A 20,566-nucleotide genomic window follows, 5' to 3' on the forward strand; every position below is an offset into this window, starting at 1 on the left:
GGGAATGAGAACTGTCCCAATGAGGGCCAGTCAGTTCAAATTGTGTGCCTTCATTGGGACAGTGTTCTCTCCCAATTGGCAGCACGGTCACAAGGAGGGCCAAATAGACAGGGAGTGGGTTGTCACACTTGAGCTTTATGTTTAGTGATGATGAAAGATGATGATCGTATTGTATGTATGATATGATGTATGATTGTATTGTATCATTATATGTGTGCATATATTTTATTTGACCACTGATAAAGTCCCTCTGGTTTGAAATGGTTTTGTTGTATGGTCACACCATGTCCAACCACTGAGACCATTATGTGCAATAATGCACAGACTCTGATTCTTATATTTTAAGGTTGTTTTTTAATCTTATGAATGTGTTCCTGACTTGTTTTCTCAGGTTGGGTTTTTCTTCCCTTTTTGCTTTTCAGCATTAGTGAGGACAAATGAAGCATTTAAATTGAGAGGTATGCTATCAAAATGTTGTAAACAAGTTCTGATTACAGTATCGTGTGACCAGTCAGGTTGGGCTATATTTGACACTTTTGGCTATATTGACAAAGAAAGCAAATAAAGCCAAATGAGAATCAGTCATCGTATATATGATTTCTATACAACTAGACATATTCCGTTAAATTTGTCTATGTGACTATCAGGACAATCCTGTGCAGTTATTCCATTTCAATGTCCTGTATTTTACTGTACACAAACAAAACAGGGAGGGGGCAACAACTGAAGAAGGAGAGACAGGAGATGTGAATTATTAAATCAACCTTTTCACCAGGCAAAAATTATTAAAGGGAGGGGAGCAATGTTCATGAAATAAAGTTAGTCATTTTGACTCAAGTGGTTTATTATAGCCACAAAATAAAAAAGTCTAGAGCTACAATTTTAAGCATATTTATTTAGAAGTATATCCCATGTGGTGGTCTTGCATAAGGACAAATCCAAGAGGAGAAGCCATTTCAGTCACTTGCAGCCAAAACAAGAAATATGTGTTGATGTCCATTAAAGACTAACACTTTTAAAAAATGACCTAAACTTTCATGATGAGTCAGGACCTACATTGTTAGATTAAACTTCCTGCAGTTGATGGACTCGAGCACACAAAAAGTTATACTGTAGTGAATGTTTTGATCCCTAAGGTGACTGAAGTCCTTCCCTATTCTGAAATCAGTGGGGCTTCCCGCAAACATGTCTAGGAGGACTGGGTTGCAGAATAACAGAATTGAAGAGATCATTAAAAGATTAAAACAATAAAATTGCAACCAAAACAGCACCCTTCATAGCAGCTGCTCACCACTTTATGTCCATCAGCATCTGCCAGCGTGATCCACCCAAAAAATTATTAGTGCCCTATTTCATTTGTGGTGAACTTCCAAATCAAATGCTCCCATTCTGGTCCCTAAATAGCATCAATCTTGTGCATAATCAAGTTGATATGACTGCCTTTCTTCATGCTTGTCCAATCTATGTTTCTGCTTTTACTCTTAAAATGCTGTCCATATCGCCCTTGGGGTTATGTACTATCACGTTCATCAATTGATAACTTGACATAGAATAAAGACCCTTTAAACATACCAAGCATTACAACAGAGCTTTCTAAATGGATAATATTATATTTTACATGAAGGTGTCTGACATCAAACCCAGCAAATGTCATTTTTCCCCTCTCATAGCAGGTTCATTTCAAAGTGCACTATATCCATTTGGAGTTCTGATTGACAGCTGAATCTAAATGCAAGGACCTGTGCAAACTGGAATTAGTTTCCTCCCCAACAAATACACAGTTCAATCCCAAGTTAGAATCATGGTGTGTAGAGAGAAAGCAAATGTCACTTTGCCCTGATGACTCTACTTGAGTGTTGTTAGGGGGAGTGAAGTTTCTTTTTCCAAAACTGTATTTTTTTAGACCTAGCCATTGATTTTTCTTATTTTCTTTTAAAGGATGGATTTCTCTTTTATTTACAGTTTTCTATGTCTTTTGATGTACAATGCCTTGAGGCTCTGGCATAGCATCTCCTACTTGGATAAATTGTTAAATCCAGGGATAACAACTTTCCATTTGGCTCTCATTTGTCTGTTCTAATTTTGATATGTCTAATGCCTTTTTATTTGCAGAAACTTTCCTAACCTCCTGTTCTTTAATTGTCTCAGAGGTACTGTTTTCTTCTGATGCTTTAATTGGCTTGTCTGTCACATGCGTTTGTTGATTTCTCTTCTATCCTTATTTTAAGGACATGTAGCAACTCTAAGGCATGTTATCTGGGAAAGGATGCTTAGAAACACCTGCCAATGTTATTTTCTTAAATTATCACTTTAAGAGTTTCTCTACAACCTTTCAAAGTGCCAAAGTGGGAATTCGAGCCCATGCTGGGAAATATGGTCTTTGTGGCTTGAGGCAGTTCTATATCTTATAGATTTAGAGGGTGTTCTACATATAGTCCATTGCAAGAGTTTGCCACCAGCATATCACAAGGTATTAGAAACTCTCAGAATGAACCAGTGCAGAAGTAGATTTTATTAAGAAAGAAGTCAAAAGTAACTTACAAACTTGCACACCAAAGCAAATGAAGCACATACAAGAATTTAAACTAAGGAAGTAGGGGAATATAGTTACTACAGTTACTATTGTGATGTGAAGAGGGAAGGTCTACTGATCTAACAAAAAAAAGAAAGAATAGCCTACTTGAAAGCAGGCTGCATATGTGGGATATCCAAGGAACACCCCCGTGCACAAACACACACAGAGATGGGTGCTAGGTATCTTCCTTAAACAGGAAAATTATATCCTCAGGCTAAGGCTGTTGAGAAACCTCTGACATATTCTTCAGGCTTCAAAAAAACCCAGAAGTAGCTTAATTGTGCAGAATATGGTTGGGAAGCATAGCTGTGTACATGGTCCACCTGTCCACTTCCCGCCCCCTCCAGGCAAATCAATGGCCATAGTGGAAGAGGGGGGGGGGCAGGTTGAAATGCCCATATATGGTCGTATCATTCAATAAATGTTTCACCAATTAAAATATATAAAAATAATTAACTCCTACCCAATCAGGAAAGAGCCTCTTGTGGCGCAGAGTGGTAAGGCAGCCGTCTGAAAGCTTTGCCCATGAGGCTGGGAGTTCAATCCCAGCAGCCGGCTCAAGGTTGACTCAGCCTTCCATCCTTCCGAGATCGGTAAAATGAGTACCCAGCTTGCTGGGGGGTAAACGGTAATGACTGGGGAAGGCACTGGCAAACCACCCCGTATTGAGTCTGCCATGAAAACGCTAGAGGGCGTCACCCCAAGGGTCAGACATGACTCGGTGCTTGCACAGGGGATACCTTTACCTTTAACTTACCCAATCAGGAAGCCAGATAAATTAACAATCTAAATTTGTGGTGCTGTAGGGTGGACTGGGGTGCTTTTTAAAATTTTGCAGGAAGGTTAGATTGTGTTCTTATGCAATCCCACCTTCCTGCAAAATACCCCCCACACAGGCAGAACCTGTCCACCATGATTGTGTTCCTTAGGGGGACACATTTCAGCAGTGAACTGGGTGCCCCACTGAAATGTGTCGCACATGGGATCACAGAAAACTGTGGAGAATGCGGCTTCATATCAATGCATCGCAGCAATGTATGGTGGCGCTGCTGGTGTGGAATTAGCCTCTGTGTATTTTAAGAACATTATTGCACTTTTCAATCCATGTTATTAATGTAGCAGTAAATCATCATGATGCATTGGGGGTTGACTCCAACATACTTTTAGCAGCACTCTGTTCATGGAACAAATTTTTCACTTCCTGCTTCTAGTGAAGCACTGCATCTCCCCTCAAAACTCATTCCCTGTGGCACAAGGAATACTCTAGGAATAACACTAGATACTGTGCAGGGATGTTCAACAAGAGAAAGGAACTGTTAAAAAATAATAAATCTGTTTCAACAGCTGAAACTTCTACCAGCAGCAAATGAACAATGGATCCAACCTTGAAATTATAAAATTTATTTATACAACATACAAATGAATATATAAACACAAAAAGTTGGAACATTTGCTCATTCTTAAGAAACAAGACTGAAAGACAGGAAGACTTGTGTTGTAGATCCTTTTCAGAACCAGTCACAACTACCAAAAATGTTGGTTCCAGGCCCCATCAGCTGATTTTCAGAATACAACCCTGAACATAAAAGTAATCTTATATATCAATATCTGCAAGCTTAAACTAACCCCAGTCTATTTAAAGTATCTGAGCTAGGAGGGCCTCCAGAGATTGGAGCTCAAAAGCTTTCACAATGCTTTGTGTCAATGGGGTTCGTCTTCATAAATTGCATTAAATGAAGTTTGTCCTTTCAAGATTTTTGCAAGATGTCAGTCTGGCACCTTGCTGGTGAAACTGGGCTAGATGAACCAGTAGCCTGAATCTCCACGAGACAACTTTACACACTCAGAAGTTTATTTCTTTACACAAAAGCAGAATCAAACAAATATCTAAGGCAATGAAATCCATTTTACAATTAGATATTGCCTGACCTTCCAGAGACCTAGAAATTTCTATTATACTACATCTGATTGTGTTCAAATGAGCAAGTGGCATCTATTCAATATGTATAATATTGATAGTCTAATAAGAATGGAGTACAGAACCTATTATTTTTAAAGAGGCATTGCCAGGATAAATTTTGCATGTATTATGCTACAGACAATTGAACATATTCAAGATTAAACAAGTACACAATTGAGTCAGCATTTTAAAAGTGATATGTATTCCTTTATGTGGCATGGAATTCATGGAAACTCACCGCCAATGGGTTTTCTTAGAAGACAAAACTAATTTTTAAATCTGTGTATTAACCCAGAGCCAATTTCAAGCTTCCAGCGCTTCATTTTCTAACCTCCCCTTTTTTTGGAATGAATTCTTTTATTGATCAGGAAGCCCCTGCCTGGGCGCTCAATGAGAGGTCTTAATGAAAAACTTATTTTAGAAAAAAAAAGATTAATAATATAGCCAGTGGAAACCGATTTTCTCCTTTTTAATTTCCTAATCTATTTTACATTATTTCCCTGGAGTACCCTGGACTTCACAGATACATGGCCCTGCACAACGAATCAATTCCTCTAGAAGAAACACTGAACACAGTTGTAGTTCTCTGCCAACCCACCAAGTTTCTACAAAGATATTTCCTTCCTCTAAAATGCGTTCATAAACTTTGGCCAAGACTGTGATTCATAAACTGCAAGGTATTTGCTGTACTATCTATGCAATGCCTTTCCTGGACTGATCTGTGAAGAGGTGCTCTCCAAACATTTCCCACAGGAGTATAGATACAAATCACAGCTCATAAGAAATCCCCATGGAGGTACCAGTTTTCACACTAAAGCCAAGCCAAACGGTCATAAATCTGAAATTTCACAGTGAAGTGTGCATGTTCAATGAGAGAAACTTTCATCAACTAGATGAATGAAACATATAAGCATTACCAGTATTTCTCTGTTTTTTGGCCAAGCCACAAATGAAATTTAAGACAGGATAGTGCAAGTTCCTTCCAGACTTGCTCAACAAGATGGGGAATATAATGCAGTCTCTGAATTAGCCAAGAGGGTGCAGCTCAAGAAAGATCAAGGCAGCTGGACTGTGCTTGAGCCAAACGTGAAGCCCTATTATTTCAAACCAAATCCTATTTTGTTTTCCTTCGAGCCATTCATATTCATATATTTGTTTTATACATACCAAACCAAATTTGATAATAGCTTCAGGGACATTTTGACCTAATCTTGGGAAGGATTCCTTTATGTAGCTTTTGAAAATCCTACTCCAATCCATGTGATTGTAGGCAGTTCATGATTTGAGGACAGAGATGTGGGGTGCACCTATGATAAAACCATAGAGGAGACTGATGTTACTTCTGGATTTTTCCTGGAAATTAGCAGGATTGTTTTGATATCATTTTTCTCTTGCTAGCCCCAAGAGTAGAGGCAGGAAATGGGAGCTGGGGGCAGGGGATCCCCTGCCATTGGTGGAAAACTGGTAAGGCTGGTCAGAAAGCAGGTAAATAGTGGATAATCAGTCTTACAGGCTCAGGGGAAAATATTTAAAAGGATCCTGAGCTTTAGCTCATACAGATCAGGCCTGGTCAGACACAGTTAGGAAATGCACCATTACTTCATTACCAAGGATCAGAAAGCTTTACAGTTGTAGCTGTGAACTAATGGACAGAGCTCTAAAGAAGAGTACCTACAGGTTACTAGGCACTGTAAATCAATCATCAGAAAGGCCAAAGCTGAGAGTGAGCTAAGATTGGCCAGGAAAGCCCACTGTAACAAGAAAAGATTTTTCAGTTATGTGAGGAGCAAATGTAAAGTAAAGGAGGCAATAGGCCCACTGTTGGGTGCGGATGGACAAACTCTAACGGAGGATGCAGAGAAAGCAGAAAGGCTCAGCGCCTATTTTACATCTGTTTTTTCCCATATATCAAAGGGTTTAGGCACATCTAGAGATGGCAGTAGCCAAGAGATAGTGTCTGGGTGGCAGGTTGACAAGGACTAAGAGGTTGTCAAGAGGCATTAGCTGTACTGGATGAGTTCAAATCTCCTGGGCCGGATGAAATGCACCCGAGAGTGCTCAAAAAACTTTCCAGAGAACTTACACAACCCTTGTCCATCATCTTTGAGACCTCTTTAAGGACTGGAGATGTCCTGGAGGACTGGAAGAGAGCAAACGTTATTCCGATCTTCAAAAAAGGGAGGGTGACCTGGGAAACTACAGACCAGTGAGTCTGACCTCTGTTGTGGGGAAGATAATGGAGCAGATATTAAAGCGAGCGATCTGCAAACATCTGGAGGACAATTTAGTGATCCAAGGAAGTCAGCATGGTCCTGTCAGACCAACCTGGTTTCCTTTTTTGACCAAGTAACAGGTTTGCTGGATCGTGGAAATTCGGTTGATGTCGTTTACTAGGATTTTAGTAAAGCTTTTGATAAGGTTCCCCATGATGTTCTGATGGATAAATTGAAGGACTGGATTCTGGATTTTCAGATAGTTAGGTGGATAGGGAATTGGTTAGAGAACCACACTCAAAGAGTTGTTGTCAATGGTGTTTCATCAGACTGTAGGGAGGTGAGTAGCGGGGTATCTCAGGGCTCGGTGCTCGGTCCAGCACTTTTTAACGTATTTAGTAATGCTCTAGATGAGGGGATGGAGGGACTACTCATCAAGTTTGCAGATAACACCAAATTGGGAGGACTGGCAAATACTCCAGAAGATAGACAGAGTTCAACGAGATCTGAACACAATGGAAAAATGGGCAAATGAGAACAAGATGCAATTTAATAAAGATAAGTGTAAAGTACTGCATATGGGTCAGAAAAATGAAAAGCATGCCTACTGGATGGGGGATACGCTTCTAGGTAACTGTGTGTGAACGAGACCTTGGATTGTACTTGTGGATTGTAAACTAAACATGAGCAGGCAGTGTGATGCAGCGGTAAAAAAGGCAAATGCCATTTTAGGCTGTATCAACAGGGGCATCACACCAAAATCTCAAGATGTCATAGTCCCATTGTATATGGCACTGGTCAGACCATACCTGGAGTACTGTGTGCAGTTCTGGAGACCTCACTTCAAGAAGGACGTAGATAAAATTGAAAGGGTACTAGAGGAGAGTGACAAGGATGATCTGGGGCCAAGGGACCAAGCCCTATGAAGATAGGTTGAGGGACTTGGGAATGTTCATCCTGGAGAAAAGGAGGTTGAGAGGGGACATGATAGCCCTCTTTAAGTATTTGAAAGGTTGTCACTTGGAGGAGGGCAGGATGCTGTTCCCATTGGCTGCAGAGGAAAGGACACGCAGTAATGGGTTTAAACTACAAGTACAACGATATAGGGGTAGATATCAGGATATAGTCTAGGAAATTTTTTTTCACATTTAGAGTAGTTCAGCAGTGGAATAGGCTGCGTAAGGAGGTGGTGAACTCCCCCTCACTGGCAGTTTTCAAGCAAAGGTTGGATGCACACTTTTCTTGGATGTTTTAGGATGCTTTGGGCTGATCCTGCATTGAGCAGGGGGTTGGACTAGATGGCCTGTATGGCCCTTCCAACTCTATGATTCTAATTTAGGGATTGAACAATTTTTCTGATACTCAAAATCACACCTGGGAAACTGCTGCAAACTTAATTTTATTGGCAGAGTATAAATATGCAAGAGCCTAAAGCACCAAGCTGTTTAAAATAATAAAATAATTTTGTTTAGAAGAGAAATAACTTTATATAGAATGGGAAGAGACAGAGAATTCTACTAACTGTCTAACTGTTTGGATTTCTTCATTCAGTCTTTTCTAGAGGCAAGCAGGGCGGACACATGCTCAGAGGAACAGGAAGTCTCCAAAATGAGCCAGTCAGGACACTGAAGAAGACTATTTGAAAAACATGAGGAAGTTCCTTATCTAATTATGCTAAATGCACATGTCTTCCAATACCCCATATTGGATGCTCTTCATATCCTTCTGAATCATTCACACCACCATGTAGAAGAAGAAAATGTTGAGGAGGCAGTGAAAAAACGTTGTGTGCAGCCAACTCACTCCCTATCTGATTGGCCCTCCCTGGGGCTGCATTGCCAATAGGGAGAGATAATTTGGCCAATGAGGGCCAAACATTTCAAACTGCACTTTGTCAATGAGAACAATCAGTTCAAATTGCACTTTGACAATGAGGCGAATCAGTTTGAATTGTAATCTGCCAATGTTCGCCAATCAATTCAAATTGCACTCTGCCAATGAGGGCCAATCAGTTAAATGCACTCTACCAATGAGGGCCAATCAGTTTGAATTGTACTCTACAAAGGTGGAACATTCAGTTCAAATTGCACTCTGCCAATGAAGACAAATCAGGTCAAATTGCATGCAGATAACGGACTCCCTACCTGATTGACCCTCTCTGGGGTGTGCCACCAATAGGGAGATAGCAATCTTCCAATGAGGGCCAATCATGGGGCTTATCTGCCTCTTCTTCCTCTTCCTGCTACTTGTTGGGTGGAAGAGGTCCTGGCCTCTCTGAAAGGTCCCGCTACTGGTAAGTTGCTCCATCCTCAGCCTCTTCCCAACCTACATGTCCTCTGAACAAAGTAGAGAAGCCAGCTGCTTCCTTTGCCTCCTGTGTTGGTCTTAAGTTTCAGGTCTCTACTGGAAGTACAGATGAGCTGCCAGGGAGGTAGAGAGAATTGGTTTTTCAAAAATAGAATGCTAAGGGACAGGCAGAATGCAATGAATGTCTTAATTCATTCCAGTGAGTCAAGGGTTCCATCAGGCAGTCCAAGGACATTAGCAAAAGGAGGTCACTGGTTGTATCCACAACCCAGCCCTCCCAGCTTCAAGTTAATACAGGCCATCAGTAGTCTCTCAGTCCTCACTTTGTGATGACTCACAATCTTCTGCAGTCAGCAACTTTCTTGATAACATGGTGTGGTGCCTTTTAGACTGGAGCTCCCTTCCAGCACATAGCTGGTATTGCTTATTTGACTCAGGTGAGCCAGGTGTACTGACAAGGCAGGAGCTGCAGCTGGAGAGTGGACAGAGGAATGAGGAGTTCCTGTAACAACTTTGGAATCTAAGCTCTGGTTTCTCTGCAGCTCCATTCTTTCCTGCAGGTTAGAGCTCTCTGCCTGTTGAACATCCGGCTAGGCTAAGCTCTCATGCAGCTGAAACTTAGGTTAAGCTGGGAGCTCCTGGCAAAATAATGGAAGGTATTTTCATCAGTGAAAAGCTCCCTCCTTCCTCCCACATCCACCCAAAGTTTTTCCATTAATGGGTTCATGTAGGACACAATATAAGGGCACTGTTTAAGGTCTATAGTGGGATGGAAAATGGGCCTCCCTTCTTCAGTTACAAATTTGAGGAAATATGAATCTATCAGGGAACTTTTCACCAAGTAAGATATTGCTGACCCCATACAAAAATGCAAAAATTAGATATTTTATTAAGTTGGTAATATCTGACTGAACACCCCCCCCCAAAGTAACAAGTCTCAATCTATTATATAATGGGCTAGTATACTGCTGGCATAACCTATCTTCAGTGTTTATATAGTTGGTCAGTGAGCCTGCATACTGGAATGTTTTTTCATAACTACCAGCATTTGAAAATGATTCTTTTACCACCTTTGAAAGTGATTGCATGCTTATGAAAATCTAATATTCTGTCCTATTGTAGTGCTATATCAATTACACCACTGTAAATGAAATCTCAATTTGTTCTGCTATGTACAAATTAAAACATCCTGAACATGATTTTCATTTGTCCCTGAAGAGCTTTATGAACAGATGATATATTGGAAGCCCCATGCCACAAAGGCAGTCTACAAAATGCTAGTGTGGATTCTAAAACAATATTCAATGAGAATGAGATATCTTATTTATGTGTGAAAGAATTTGTCTCAATGTACAGCCAATCTGTGTAAAAAATAATTTATCACGTGGGGAATTCATAGACTTTTCCAACCAATTCCTATAGTAGCAATAGTACTCCAATGTGTCATCCCATATGATTTTGGCAACCTGGTAGGGTTTTCAAGGCAAGAGACATTTGGAGGTGGTTTGTATGCCTGCCTTGACATACTGACTCTGGATTTCCTTGGTGGTCTCCCATTCAATTACCAGCCAGGATTTAGCTTAGCTACCAAGATCTGGCAAGACTATCCAGGGCAGGGCAGGGCAAAACAATTGTTTGGTACAGAAGATTTGAAGTGTACATATACATGCCCCCCTCCCCCAAATTTGGGTATAAAAACTTCGGTAATTATGAGTTTAAAGACATATATCTAATCTCAACCTCCATCACATAGGAAACAGGATTTACTGATAGTCGTGAAAGTCCAGATACTACTCACATGATAAACCACTTTCGCTTCCCATTATTTCCAACGTGGTTTTTAATTTTTTTAAATGATGAAAGTTATTGAGTATTCTTTTATTTAAAAAATTCCTCCTAGGCAGGCAAGATCAGCTTTAAATCAGCAGTTTTGCTATAGTGGAGTGATTAGCTGTAGTCTGTTCTTCTGTTTGGGTATTGGGGTAAAACTTAATGCGAAAATACAATGATTCTTTTTACATTATCACTCTTCCTGATTAAATTCAGATTGGGTCAGGCATGTACCATGTGCATATCATCTACATTTTTGTCACTGTGCTCATGGGTGATTGTTACACATATGTAGTTTTTATGCTAACTTTTATATTTACATCTGAGGCTGCAGATAAAGTACAGTGGCAATGAAGTTGCCTTGTGGCAAGTTTTCATACAGTTCCCCATCCCAGGCTCCCAGCACTGACCACCCTCCCACCCCTGGGCCACTCAGGCCTTTCCAACTTTAACAAAAATGGTAGTGGAATTTCATTATACTGATGCATCATTATGATAATACAGGTACCAAGTTCTTTGAATTTTCAGCCTTCATTTAAACTGAAACTCAACCTCCCCAAGATGGAGGTCCTGTGGCTGGGTGGAACCCAGGAAGTGTCTCCCTTACCTGGACAGAGTGCAACTTACATCTGCACATATGGCCAGGAACTTGGGCATGATTTTTGATGCCGCTTTGTCAATGGAGGCTCAGGTCATGAAGATAGCCCAGACAGCATTTTTCAATCTGTGCCAAGCATGGCTACTAGTGCTCTACTTGTCCCCAGAACACTTGGCTAAAGTGATCCATGCAACAGTCACTTCCAGATCAGACTTCTGTAACTTGCTAATGCAGGTCTATCCTTGGCCCTGACTCAGAAACTTCAACTAGGACAAAATGCATCTGCTTGGGTCCTCACAAAGTCATCTTGGAGGGCCCACGTCCAGCTGTTGCTGAGGCAGCTTCATTGGTTGCCGGTTTGCTTCTGAATCAAGTTCAAGGTATTGGTCTTGACCTTTGGTCTTGACCTTTGATACTATAAGTGGCCTGGGTCCTGTCTACCTGCGGGACTTGTTGTCTCCTTATGCCCCCTGCAGGGCATTATGCTCTGTGGGTATGAATTAGTTGAGGATCCTGGGTCCCCGGGAAGCATGCCTGGCCTCAATCAGGGCCACGGCTTTTTATTCCTGGCCCCTACCTGGTGGAATGAGCTCCCAGTAGAGCCGAGGGCCCTGATGGAGGTCTCTTGGCTCTGCAGGGCCTGCAAGACAGAACTCGTCTGCCAGGCTTTTGGTTGAGGTCGGGCTGCACACTGGGATATAAGATGCCCTTGTGGCATCTAGATTCCACTGGGGTCATCCATCACCCCAGTTTACATCTCTTGAAACTACCAGAAATAGGTGAATGAGGAATATGGGTCTATTAGGTATTGTTATGCCTTTTTTTGTCTTTTAGAGGGTGTTATTTTATTGTAATAAAATAAATTGTAACTAGATATTAAGCCCGCTGTCATTAAATACAGCGGGCGCTAGGAATGTGGGTGGGGGGAGGGGGAGAAGGAAGGGAGAAATAGACGAATGGAGAAAGATAGAAAGGGAGAAAGGGATGAGGCTAGAAAGAGAGGTAGGAAGAGTGAGAGAAGCAGAGTAAGGCAGGGATGAAGGAAGTAGGGAGGAAGTGAGGGGCAAGGGAATGGTGGGAGGAAGGGAGGGAGTGAGGGAGGGAAGGGTAGGGGGCGAGGGGGAAGGGTGGGGAGGGGTAGGGTGCAGTAGCAATGGGTGGGTGGGTGGCTGGGTGAGTGGTGGTGGGGAGGCAAGCAGTAGCATTTGGTGGGGGGGTGGAGAAGGCGGTGGGTATGGTGGGTGGGGATAGTGATGGTGCGGCCTCCCGGCCAGTCGGCATGGCTGGATGTTAGAGGACGTACCGTGCTGTGTGCGGGGCGCATGGTCCGTCCGTTGCATTGGCCAGGTGGCTGGGGCGGGTTGTGGGCGGCGGCAGGGACGGTGGGGTGGGGAGGGGTGGAGGGGAGTGTGGGGCGAGGCACGCTGTTGGTTGGGGGGTTCGTCCTCACAGCGGGGTGGTGGCAGCAGGCACAGGGGATGGCGTGGAAAGTTGTCAAAGCATCTGGAGGGGAGAAGGGGCACAGGGCGGGGCAGGGCCACGGTGCATCAGTGGCCTCAGTTGGAGGGGAGGAGCCGTAAAGCGATGGAATCAGGCGAAGGGAAGCTGGTGAGGGGAGGATGTTGGGGTGTGAGAGTAGGGGGCGGGGAAGGTGGAGTGGGGTGGCAGAGGGCAGCGGTGATGGGCTGTAGTTGGAAGAGGGGGGGGCCAGGCATGGTGGGGAGCATTGCCGGAGGTCAGGATGGATGGGGTGGGGGTGGGAGAGTGGCGGGTGGGGTAGCAGGTGAGGCGGGCAAGCGGCGGTGGAGGAAGTATAGGGCGGGCAGCTGGCGAGGTGGCTCAGCGAGTGGCGAGCTGGGAATGGTGGGCAGCAGGGGAAGGCAGGCGACATTGAGAGGTGGGCGGTTCGGGAGGCAGGCTGAGCAGCGGAGTGGCCTCCGCTGGTCAGTTGGGGGGCAGGAGGCGAATCGTCTGCCTTCCCCATCACGGACGGACTCCTCCCAGGGAGCCCTTATTCTTTTATTTTTAACCGCGGAGCGGTTAAAGATTGGCAAGATGGTGATAAATAAATTTTAATTTTTTTTTAAAATGCCTAATTCCACGTTGTTTTATCTGGCTGCCATGTAATATCAAATAAAATTTGATTTGATCAGAAAAAATACTGTTTATACTTCCCATAATTATTTTGTAAAGGTCCCATTAATATTGTCTCTTCATTAAAAAAAATCATTTCATATTAAAATGTTTCATCATTCATTATAACTTTGGGTAGTTATGCTATACTTTTCAAAGTCTATGTTTCTAGGAATAATAATAGTTGATTTTATAACTTGCAGTCTAAAAAAGGCATTCATTGTCCTTATTTTTTTTTACTGAAACTTGGTGATCTGAGGCTGCTAACTGGGAAAAAAACCCCCTGTATTTGCAGAAATAAACTGTTTCTGAATTACAAAAATACCATTAAAGAGTGGATGAAGATGCCAAACCTATCGTGAGCCCATTCTTCCCTTGGGAACAGCTGGAGAAATAATGTGATTCCCTTCTTCTGCAACAAGTAATATGGAACAGTTTCACTTAGATTCAGGTTTGACCAACCCTGATGATTTGAGTGGATGCTTTTAGACCAAGGGCCAAAATCCAGTGCTGTTTCAAGCTGAGGGCTGAAACTAAAGCTAGGAAACATGTCTCCCCTACAATATTGACACTTGTTGTGGGTTTGATGATAATGGGCACTATGGACTAACCCGTGCCACCTTTTGGCTGCGTGGGGGTGGGAGAAGGAAGTGGTGACGTTGGCAGCTGCAGCGTGGGCCTCCTGGGGCACGCTGCGTTGGCAGTGTGTGCGTCAGAGGAGGTAAGGCTGGGAGCATCTGTTTTAAGCCTAGTTTTAAGCTCATACCCTTGTTGCTCCAACCCTATGCGTGTGTATCATTAAAGCTGTGGCCATTTTATGCCAACGAATTGTGTCATGTCTTTCTTCTCCAAACTGGCCTCATACCCCCATTACATGTCTGCCGATACATTATTATTTCATTATGCTGATAACTCAGAAGGATCAGCTGATGTTTACTGAGCTCAAGGGTACAAGAAAGGAAAAAATGCATTCAGCAGTTTAGAAGTGCCAAGCTTATAGGAAGCTTCTAATATGTATGTGAAAATCCCAAACTGATTAATCAGTTATACAACAGCTGATAGTATAAGGAGCCATTGCAGTCAATTGGAAAAACTAACAATGACAGGAACAATTGAACTTATATGGGGTGGTGGTGGATATGAACAAGGATGAACCTGAGCTCCTCAAACATTGAGGATATGAAAATTAATGAGTTTGTACATTCCTAATTATTTTTTAATCTGAACAACTGTAATATCCACAGTGTCACAAAAATACAGATCATATTCAGGGAAAATGGTTGGCTAGAAAGTTAGCAGGCTAATACTATATTCTACAAATTAAATGAATGATTCGGCATTCGGGGGAAAAACAACCTCCTATTGTAGAGAATTTGTCTTCATATGGTTAGTGTCATTTTTGGTACAAATTCCAGCCAAATAATTATCTACTAATGAATTAAAATGTGCCATCTGTCCATTTTACTACAGGATCCATCTATGCTGCCAGATTGGAAAGTAAAGTAATAAACAGCCGTGTTGGCACACCAAAACAGACATAAGTGTTAAGAATGAAAAGGCAAAGCTTGTGCTTATGATGGGTTACATCATGAATTTAAAGGCTATAATATTTTAACCCTTTGTTTGTGGTGTGAGTTCTGATCACATTATTGGGTTACCTTTGGCTTGCTACTCATAAAGAAGCTGGGGATGTTTCACTTGAGGCGAGTACCCTCCTACAGCAACTTGTACAGGTTTTTCTGCCTTAGAGTAAGCATTACCTCCTCCCCTTCTAACAAACACATCTTTGGTCTAGTAATGACAAGCTTGCTGTGTTCCATTGTTGACCCAGTTTGTTTTCTGGCTCCTTTAAAACATTTGTCAGGTGTCTTTTATGTGAATTCAGTGAATAAACATTTGACTTGTTTTTTGGTGATTTTTGTCAAGAAGCAAGTCTAATTTCTTTCTTCTTGAAGTGTTGCTCCTAGCAGAGCAGAGGAATTGGCCCTGTGATTGTCATACCAGTCAACCAATCAGCAAGGGGTGCCAGTCCACAGGTGAGGTCTGGGGATTCCCTGTGCCATGTACCCATAGCCTAGGTACATGCCATCAGCTGAAGAGGCTCACGAGGGAGCCTGCTTTCCCCAGGGGGCTCCCCCATCCTCCCTTCCCAACTCCCTTGTTCCTTCCACCCTCTGAGGTTATACCTATTATCTTTTATAGTTGGCACTGGCTAATGTTGAATGATATGCAAATGACCTTTCCCTGACCCATGCTTGTGTCAACTCCCCAGGGTGCCCATGCATTAAGACAGCCCTGCCCCTAGCTGTGGCCAGGGGGAGCCTGGCAACACTATGTGCCTGCTTGAAAAAGAAAGCAATCCTGCTTGAAATAGAAAGAACCAGTTACTCAGTTGTCAGGAGAACATTGCAGCAAGAGAAAACCTGGCTTCAACTTATCTCAGCCAAATATTGATGTGGTTGAGAGGGCTTGCTGGGAGGGAGAGGCGGCAACCCAGAGACCCTCTTGTGTGCATGCTGCTGGAACACAGTGTGCACAGCATTAAAGGCAGGGTGGGTCCCATTGCAAATATTTAACTCACTGCATGGGTCTCACCCTCTTTGCCAGGGATGCCCACCCACCCTGTCTTGTTCAGGGTTTTGAGGTGATGTTTTGTTCAATAATTGTCACAGCTGCAGGATGGAGCCTGTTGGCAGGCAGTCTGGTGTGCAATTGGACTCCCTGTGGTTCAGGGCCTCCTTATGAGGTGGTGCTTATATGAGTTCAGCTTACCCAGCTGGGAGGCCAGGGGCACCTTTGCCAGTTGGCATGGGGGCAGTCAAATCAGGTTGGCTCCTGATGGCTCCCCTGCATAAGTCACTTCCCTTAGTGGCAGACTTCAGTAGGCAAGGGAATCTGCTCTCCCGGCTGGGAATGGTGTGGGTCTCCAGGGTGCCTCTGGACTCTGTGGATTATTGGTACAATCTGCTGACTGCTAGGTCAGGCCCCTCTCCTATGCTGTGCCAGCCCTCCCGTGGGGAGGTAATAAAGCTGTGGCCCTGTTTATCTCAACATTATCTTATTCTAGCACATAATGCCTTCCTGCAAGTCAATGTGAATTGATAGTGGACTCACCCCTCAGACATTGTGGATGTGCATGGCCCCTCAGTCTTTGTTTGTAAGTGAATATTGTTCCTAAATTGAGTAGTCGGCTTCCTTGAAAGCACAATAGGATGGAGAGAAAGTATAGACATTCTTAAATAAACTGTGCTTAATGCCTCAATTGGGAAGATGGTTGCAAGCACATATCATTCCTTTCCAGATAGACTCAAAGTAAATGTGCTTCAGGACCGACACCAAACATTTCTAAAAACATAACTGAGCTATAACCATGAAAATAGTTTCTGAGGGTCGCTGTGTTGGTCTGCAGTAGAACAGCTAAATCTGAGCCCTGGAACCCTTTAGAAATGAACAAGATTTGGGGGCTAAAAGCTTTCAAGATTCTGAGTGTTTCCGCACAAGGACCAATGTTGCCAATTGGTTCCACAAAGCGGAAATGCTATTTTTAAAAGTGAAATCTCGGCGTTACGCATACCTGCCTTTGTAGTGGAATCCAGTAGCGTTTCATTCGTTTCCCACAGGTTTCCGGTCTCGCAAAAATTGCTAGAAAGGAAGCAATTTTTTCTGTGGTTGGTCCTGCCCCTGGCCGTCAATCAAACGAACAGTCAATGGGCAATTGTTATCATGCTCCCGAAAAGCCCCTTTCCCTTTAAGCACAGTTAAAAAAAAAGAAAAGAAATATACCCGTTACAATGAATATGCCTTGATTCTTCCTAACGTAGAGACCCATCTAGCTGGCATATGAGCTGGCGAGTCATCGTTACCACGCTTCCCCGAGTGAAAAAGAAATACCCCCCCCCCCGCACGGGCGCGTTTTTCGGCCAAAAATAAAGGGAACTTGCAAACGGGGCTGTGTTGTGCTTGGGGACTTAGGGGAGCTTTAAAGCACTTTTGTGGAGGGACAGTAGCCGAAGAAGCCTCGCTGTGTGAATGAAGCCTCACTGGTTTGTTGCTTTCCACTCACTACGAAAAAAAAATGGTGATCGCTTCGCCGGAAGTTCGGAGGAGAGAGCCAGCGGGAGGGACTTTGTTGGAACCGCAACAATGGGAACGCACAGGTCTTTCTTGCTAGTGTTGCAGATTGTTCGCAAGAGTGTAGCGCTTTTCGGAGGATGAATCCACTTTTCCCGATTTCCCTAGAAGTGCTACAATGAATTGCTTTTTGCGGGACTGTTTCAGGAGTGTTGCAGATTGTGTGTGACGTCTTGCGGAACTGCAAATTAGTAGCGTTTACAATTAGCAAGCCTTCTGCTACATTAAAGTTGTGCAGAATGGACCTCAAAGTTCCCTTTATCAGAAGAGAAAATCTTGTTTGTCTCTACCTGGACTGAGATCTAGCTCTTCTACCACAGACCAACACAGCCACCCTCTGTAAAATACGGTCATTGACAATAAACATATACTCATATTTGAAAAATAAATGCAAAATGGTTATAATTCAAGGGCACCGTGGTCAGCAATAACATCTACCAGTGGGGAAAGAGCTCATTTACAAAAGCTCTATGCAGCAGAAAATGGAAACTGAAACAGGGATTAGAACATCCAGTTAGATTTTGTCTCTTCTTGCTTTAGACAACTGCCAGAATGAATATGTAACACCCTTTCCATTGGTGGTGCTTTTCTCATTGTCCATTTGAACTGGAGCAGGTGTGATCTGCTTTCTACAGCCCTGGTGTGTTCATTTAGTGAGTAGCAAGCATCTGCCTTTCGATTTTTTTAACAGTGTTTTTTCATTTGATTTTTGTGTTGTGGGCTTTAGGGAAAGAGCACCTTTCAGTGCCTAAGTGCTGATCAAATGGGGGGGGGGGCGAACAAACAAACAGAACCACCTCCTGCGCTCTGCAGGTTTTGCTTCATGCTCTAGTTTAGAGATCAGTTGGAGTGTGGAACTGCCAATATTTGATGTAAAAGACATGCTTCTAAGAGAACTATTAACTCCCCCAGTCATATAGGATGTAGTTATTGATTGCTGGAAGATATATTTAGTCATTATTCCCCTTGGACAAGGTACCTGCAGGAGTGCTCATAATTTTTCGGAAGCAACTATTTTGTAATATCATAGCCTCTATAGCATCAGACCATGATTTTCTGTATATAATCAACCCAGAGGGTCCTTGTGTTGGCTAAAATTTGCAAACACAGACCTTGTTCATGGTCCTGCAAGATATACCCACAGGTGACAATGAAACGACTTCTTCAGATTTCTTTTAATCATATTAATATAGAATTGTGAACTGCTGCATTACAAAGTGGGTAATTTGTTGCCTGAAGGCATTACATGACATTGTAAAACATAACGTTTCAATAAGCAATACAGTTACTTCTCATCTTGCATGTGTAGAGCAGACAGAATTAGAAAGATGTGTTACCTGTAGTAAGTACCCCATACAAACTTCAAGCAATGTGATCTCCATACTCACAGAACCAATCAACCTCATAGTCTTTGCAAATGTACAGAAATGGACATAACTGATATGTAAACCATTAAATAGGTAAAGGTATCCCCTGTGCAAGCACTGAGTCATGTCTGACCCCTGGGGTGACACCTGCTGGCGTTTTCTTGGCAGACTCAATAAAGGGTGGTTTGCCATTCCCTTCCCCACTCATTACTGTTTTACCCCCCAGCAAGCTGGGTACTCATTTTACCAACCACGGAAAGATGGAAGGCTGAGTCAACCTTGAGCCGGCTGCTGGGATCGAAGTCCCAGCCTCATGGTCAGAGCTTCAGACAGCATGTTACCACCCTGCACCACAAGATGCTCTTACCCATTACATAGCCTAATCCAATTATTTTTGAGGAGAGAGGGGAAAAAACGACCACCATTTATGCAGACCCCTGTAATTTTCCATTGGTTGATGATATTGTTTTTTCTGAACAATACTATATGTGTGGATGTGATATTGGGGTACTTGTGGACTGTAAACTAAATATGAGCAGACAGTGTGAAGTGATGGTAAAAAAGATGAATGCATTCTTGGTTGGTATCAACAAAGGCATCACATTGAAATCCCAAATTGTCATAGTCCCACAGTGTACTGCATTAGTTAGACTACACCTGGAGTACTGTGTGAGTCCTGGAGACCTCACTTTAAAAAGGATGTGGTTACGTGGGCTGCCACCCCTCTACCGCAGACCAGTACAGCCATGCCAACCCTCCTTGACACTCTTGCGCAGACCAAGGTCAAGCCTTGAAAAGCATAATGGGAGAACAACTAAAATCCACCTCTTGCTCTCCAGCAGGACTTGGAGCTAGGACTCCCCAGCACACTTGCTTGCAAACAAAAAAGGAGTTTTGTCAGCACACCTGGCAAGTATAGAGAGACAAAGGCACCCCACCCAAAACATCCCTCCACCCAGACACCCTCGATCTAATCTAAGATTTGGTCTTTGTCCTTTCCCTAATCACTATTCCCAGGCACAAGCAACCATCCAGGATTTGCCAGAACTGGGCCATCAGCCCTTCTAAGTAGGAAACATTTCTTCATATTCCCAGCAGCTAGTTTCTTTGTCTCAGCAACCCATTTCTTTGTGGGGACCTGGCCATAATTGTTACCGCCCATCAAAATTTGTCCAACCCCTGGACAAGATAGAATCAGCCCCCGATAGCCTCAGGTCACAAATTTCCTTTAAATATCGGGCTTCCACAGACACAAAGTGCAGTCAGTTTCCGGGCTACAGAAATGCGGTTCAATGCTCGTCTTGGTCCCTCGTCTGTCGTCCTGTATCGCTTACCCGGAACTCTGCTCCACCCAGAAGACAGGAAGGTATCACCTTCAATCAACCCTTAGTATAGGTTCTATCCCCGTGAGCCTATTCCTTGTGTGCTAGTGGCTAGGAACGTATATTTCTA

General features: G+C 43.1%; 1 protein-coding gene across 10 annotated transcripts in view; it reads right to left on the reverse strand.

Annotated features, from left to right (window-relative positions):
• The window catches only part of MGAT4C (MGAT4 family member C), a 399,470-nt gene that overhangs the window by 14,893 nt on the left and 364,011 nt on the right, over positions 1-20,566 (reverse strand). For 2 of the 10 annotated variants that reach the window (XM_077338977.1, XM_077338976.1), the window contains exon 1: positions 17,191-17,360. The exons of the other annotated variants lie outside the window; for them this stretch is intronic. The gene's annotated coding sequence lies outside the window, so the exon portion shown is untranslated. Of the gene's footprint in view, positions 1-17,190; positions 17,361-20,566 lie in introns of those variants that run through there. 10 annotated transcript variants of the gene reach the window in all.

The sequence above is a fragment of the Paroedura picta genome, chromosome 5 (assembly GCF_049243985.1).
Source record: "Paroedura picta isolate Pp20150507F chromosome 5, Ppicta_v3.0, whole genome shotgun sequence".
Classification (NCBI taxonomy): Eukaryota; Metazoa; Chordata; class Lepidosauria; order Squamata; family Gekkonidae; genus Paroedura; species Paroedura picta.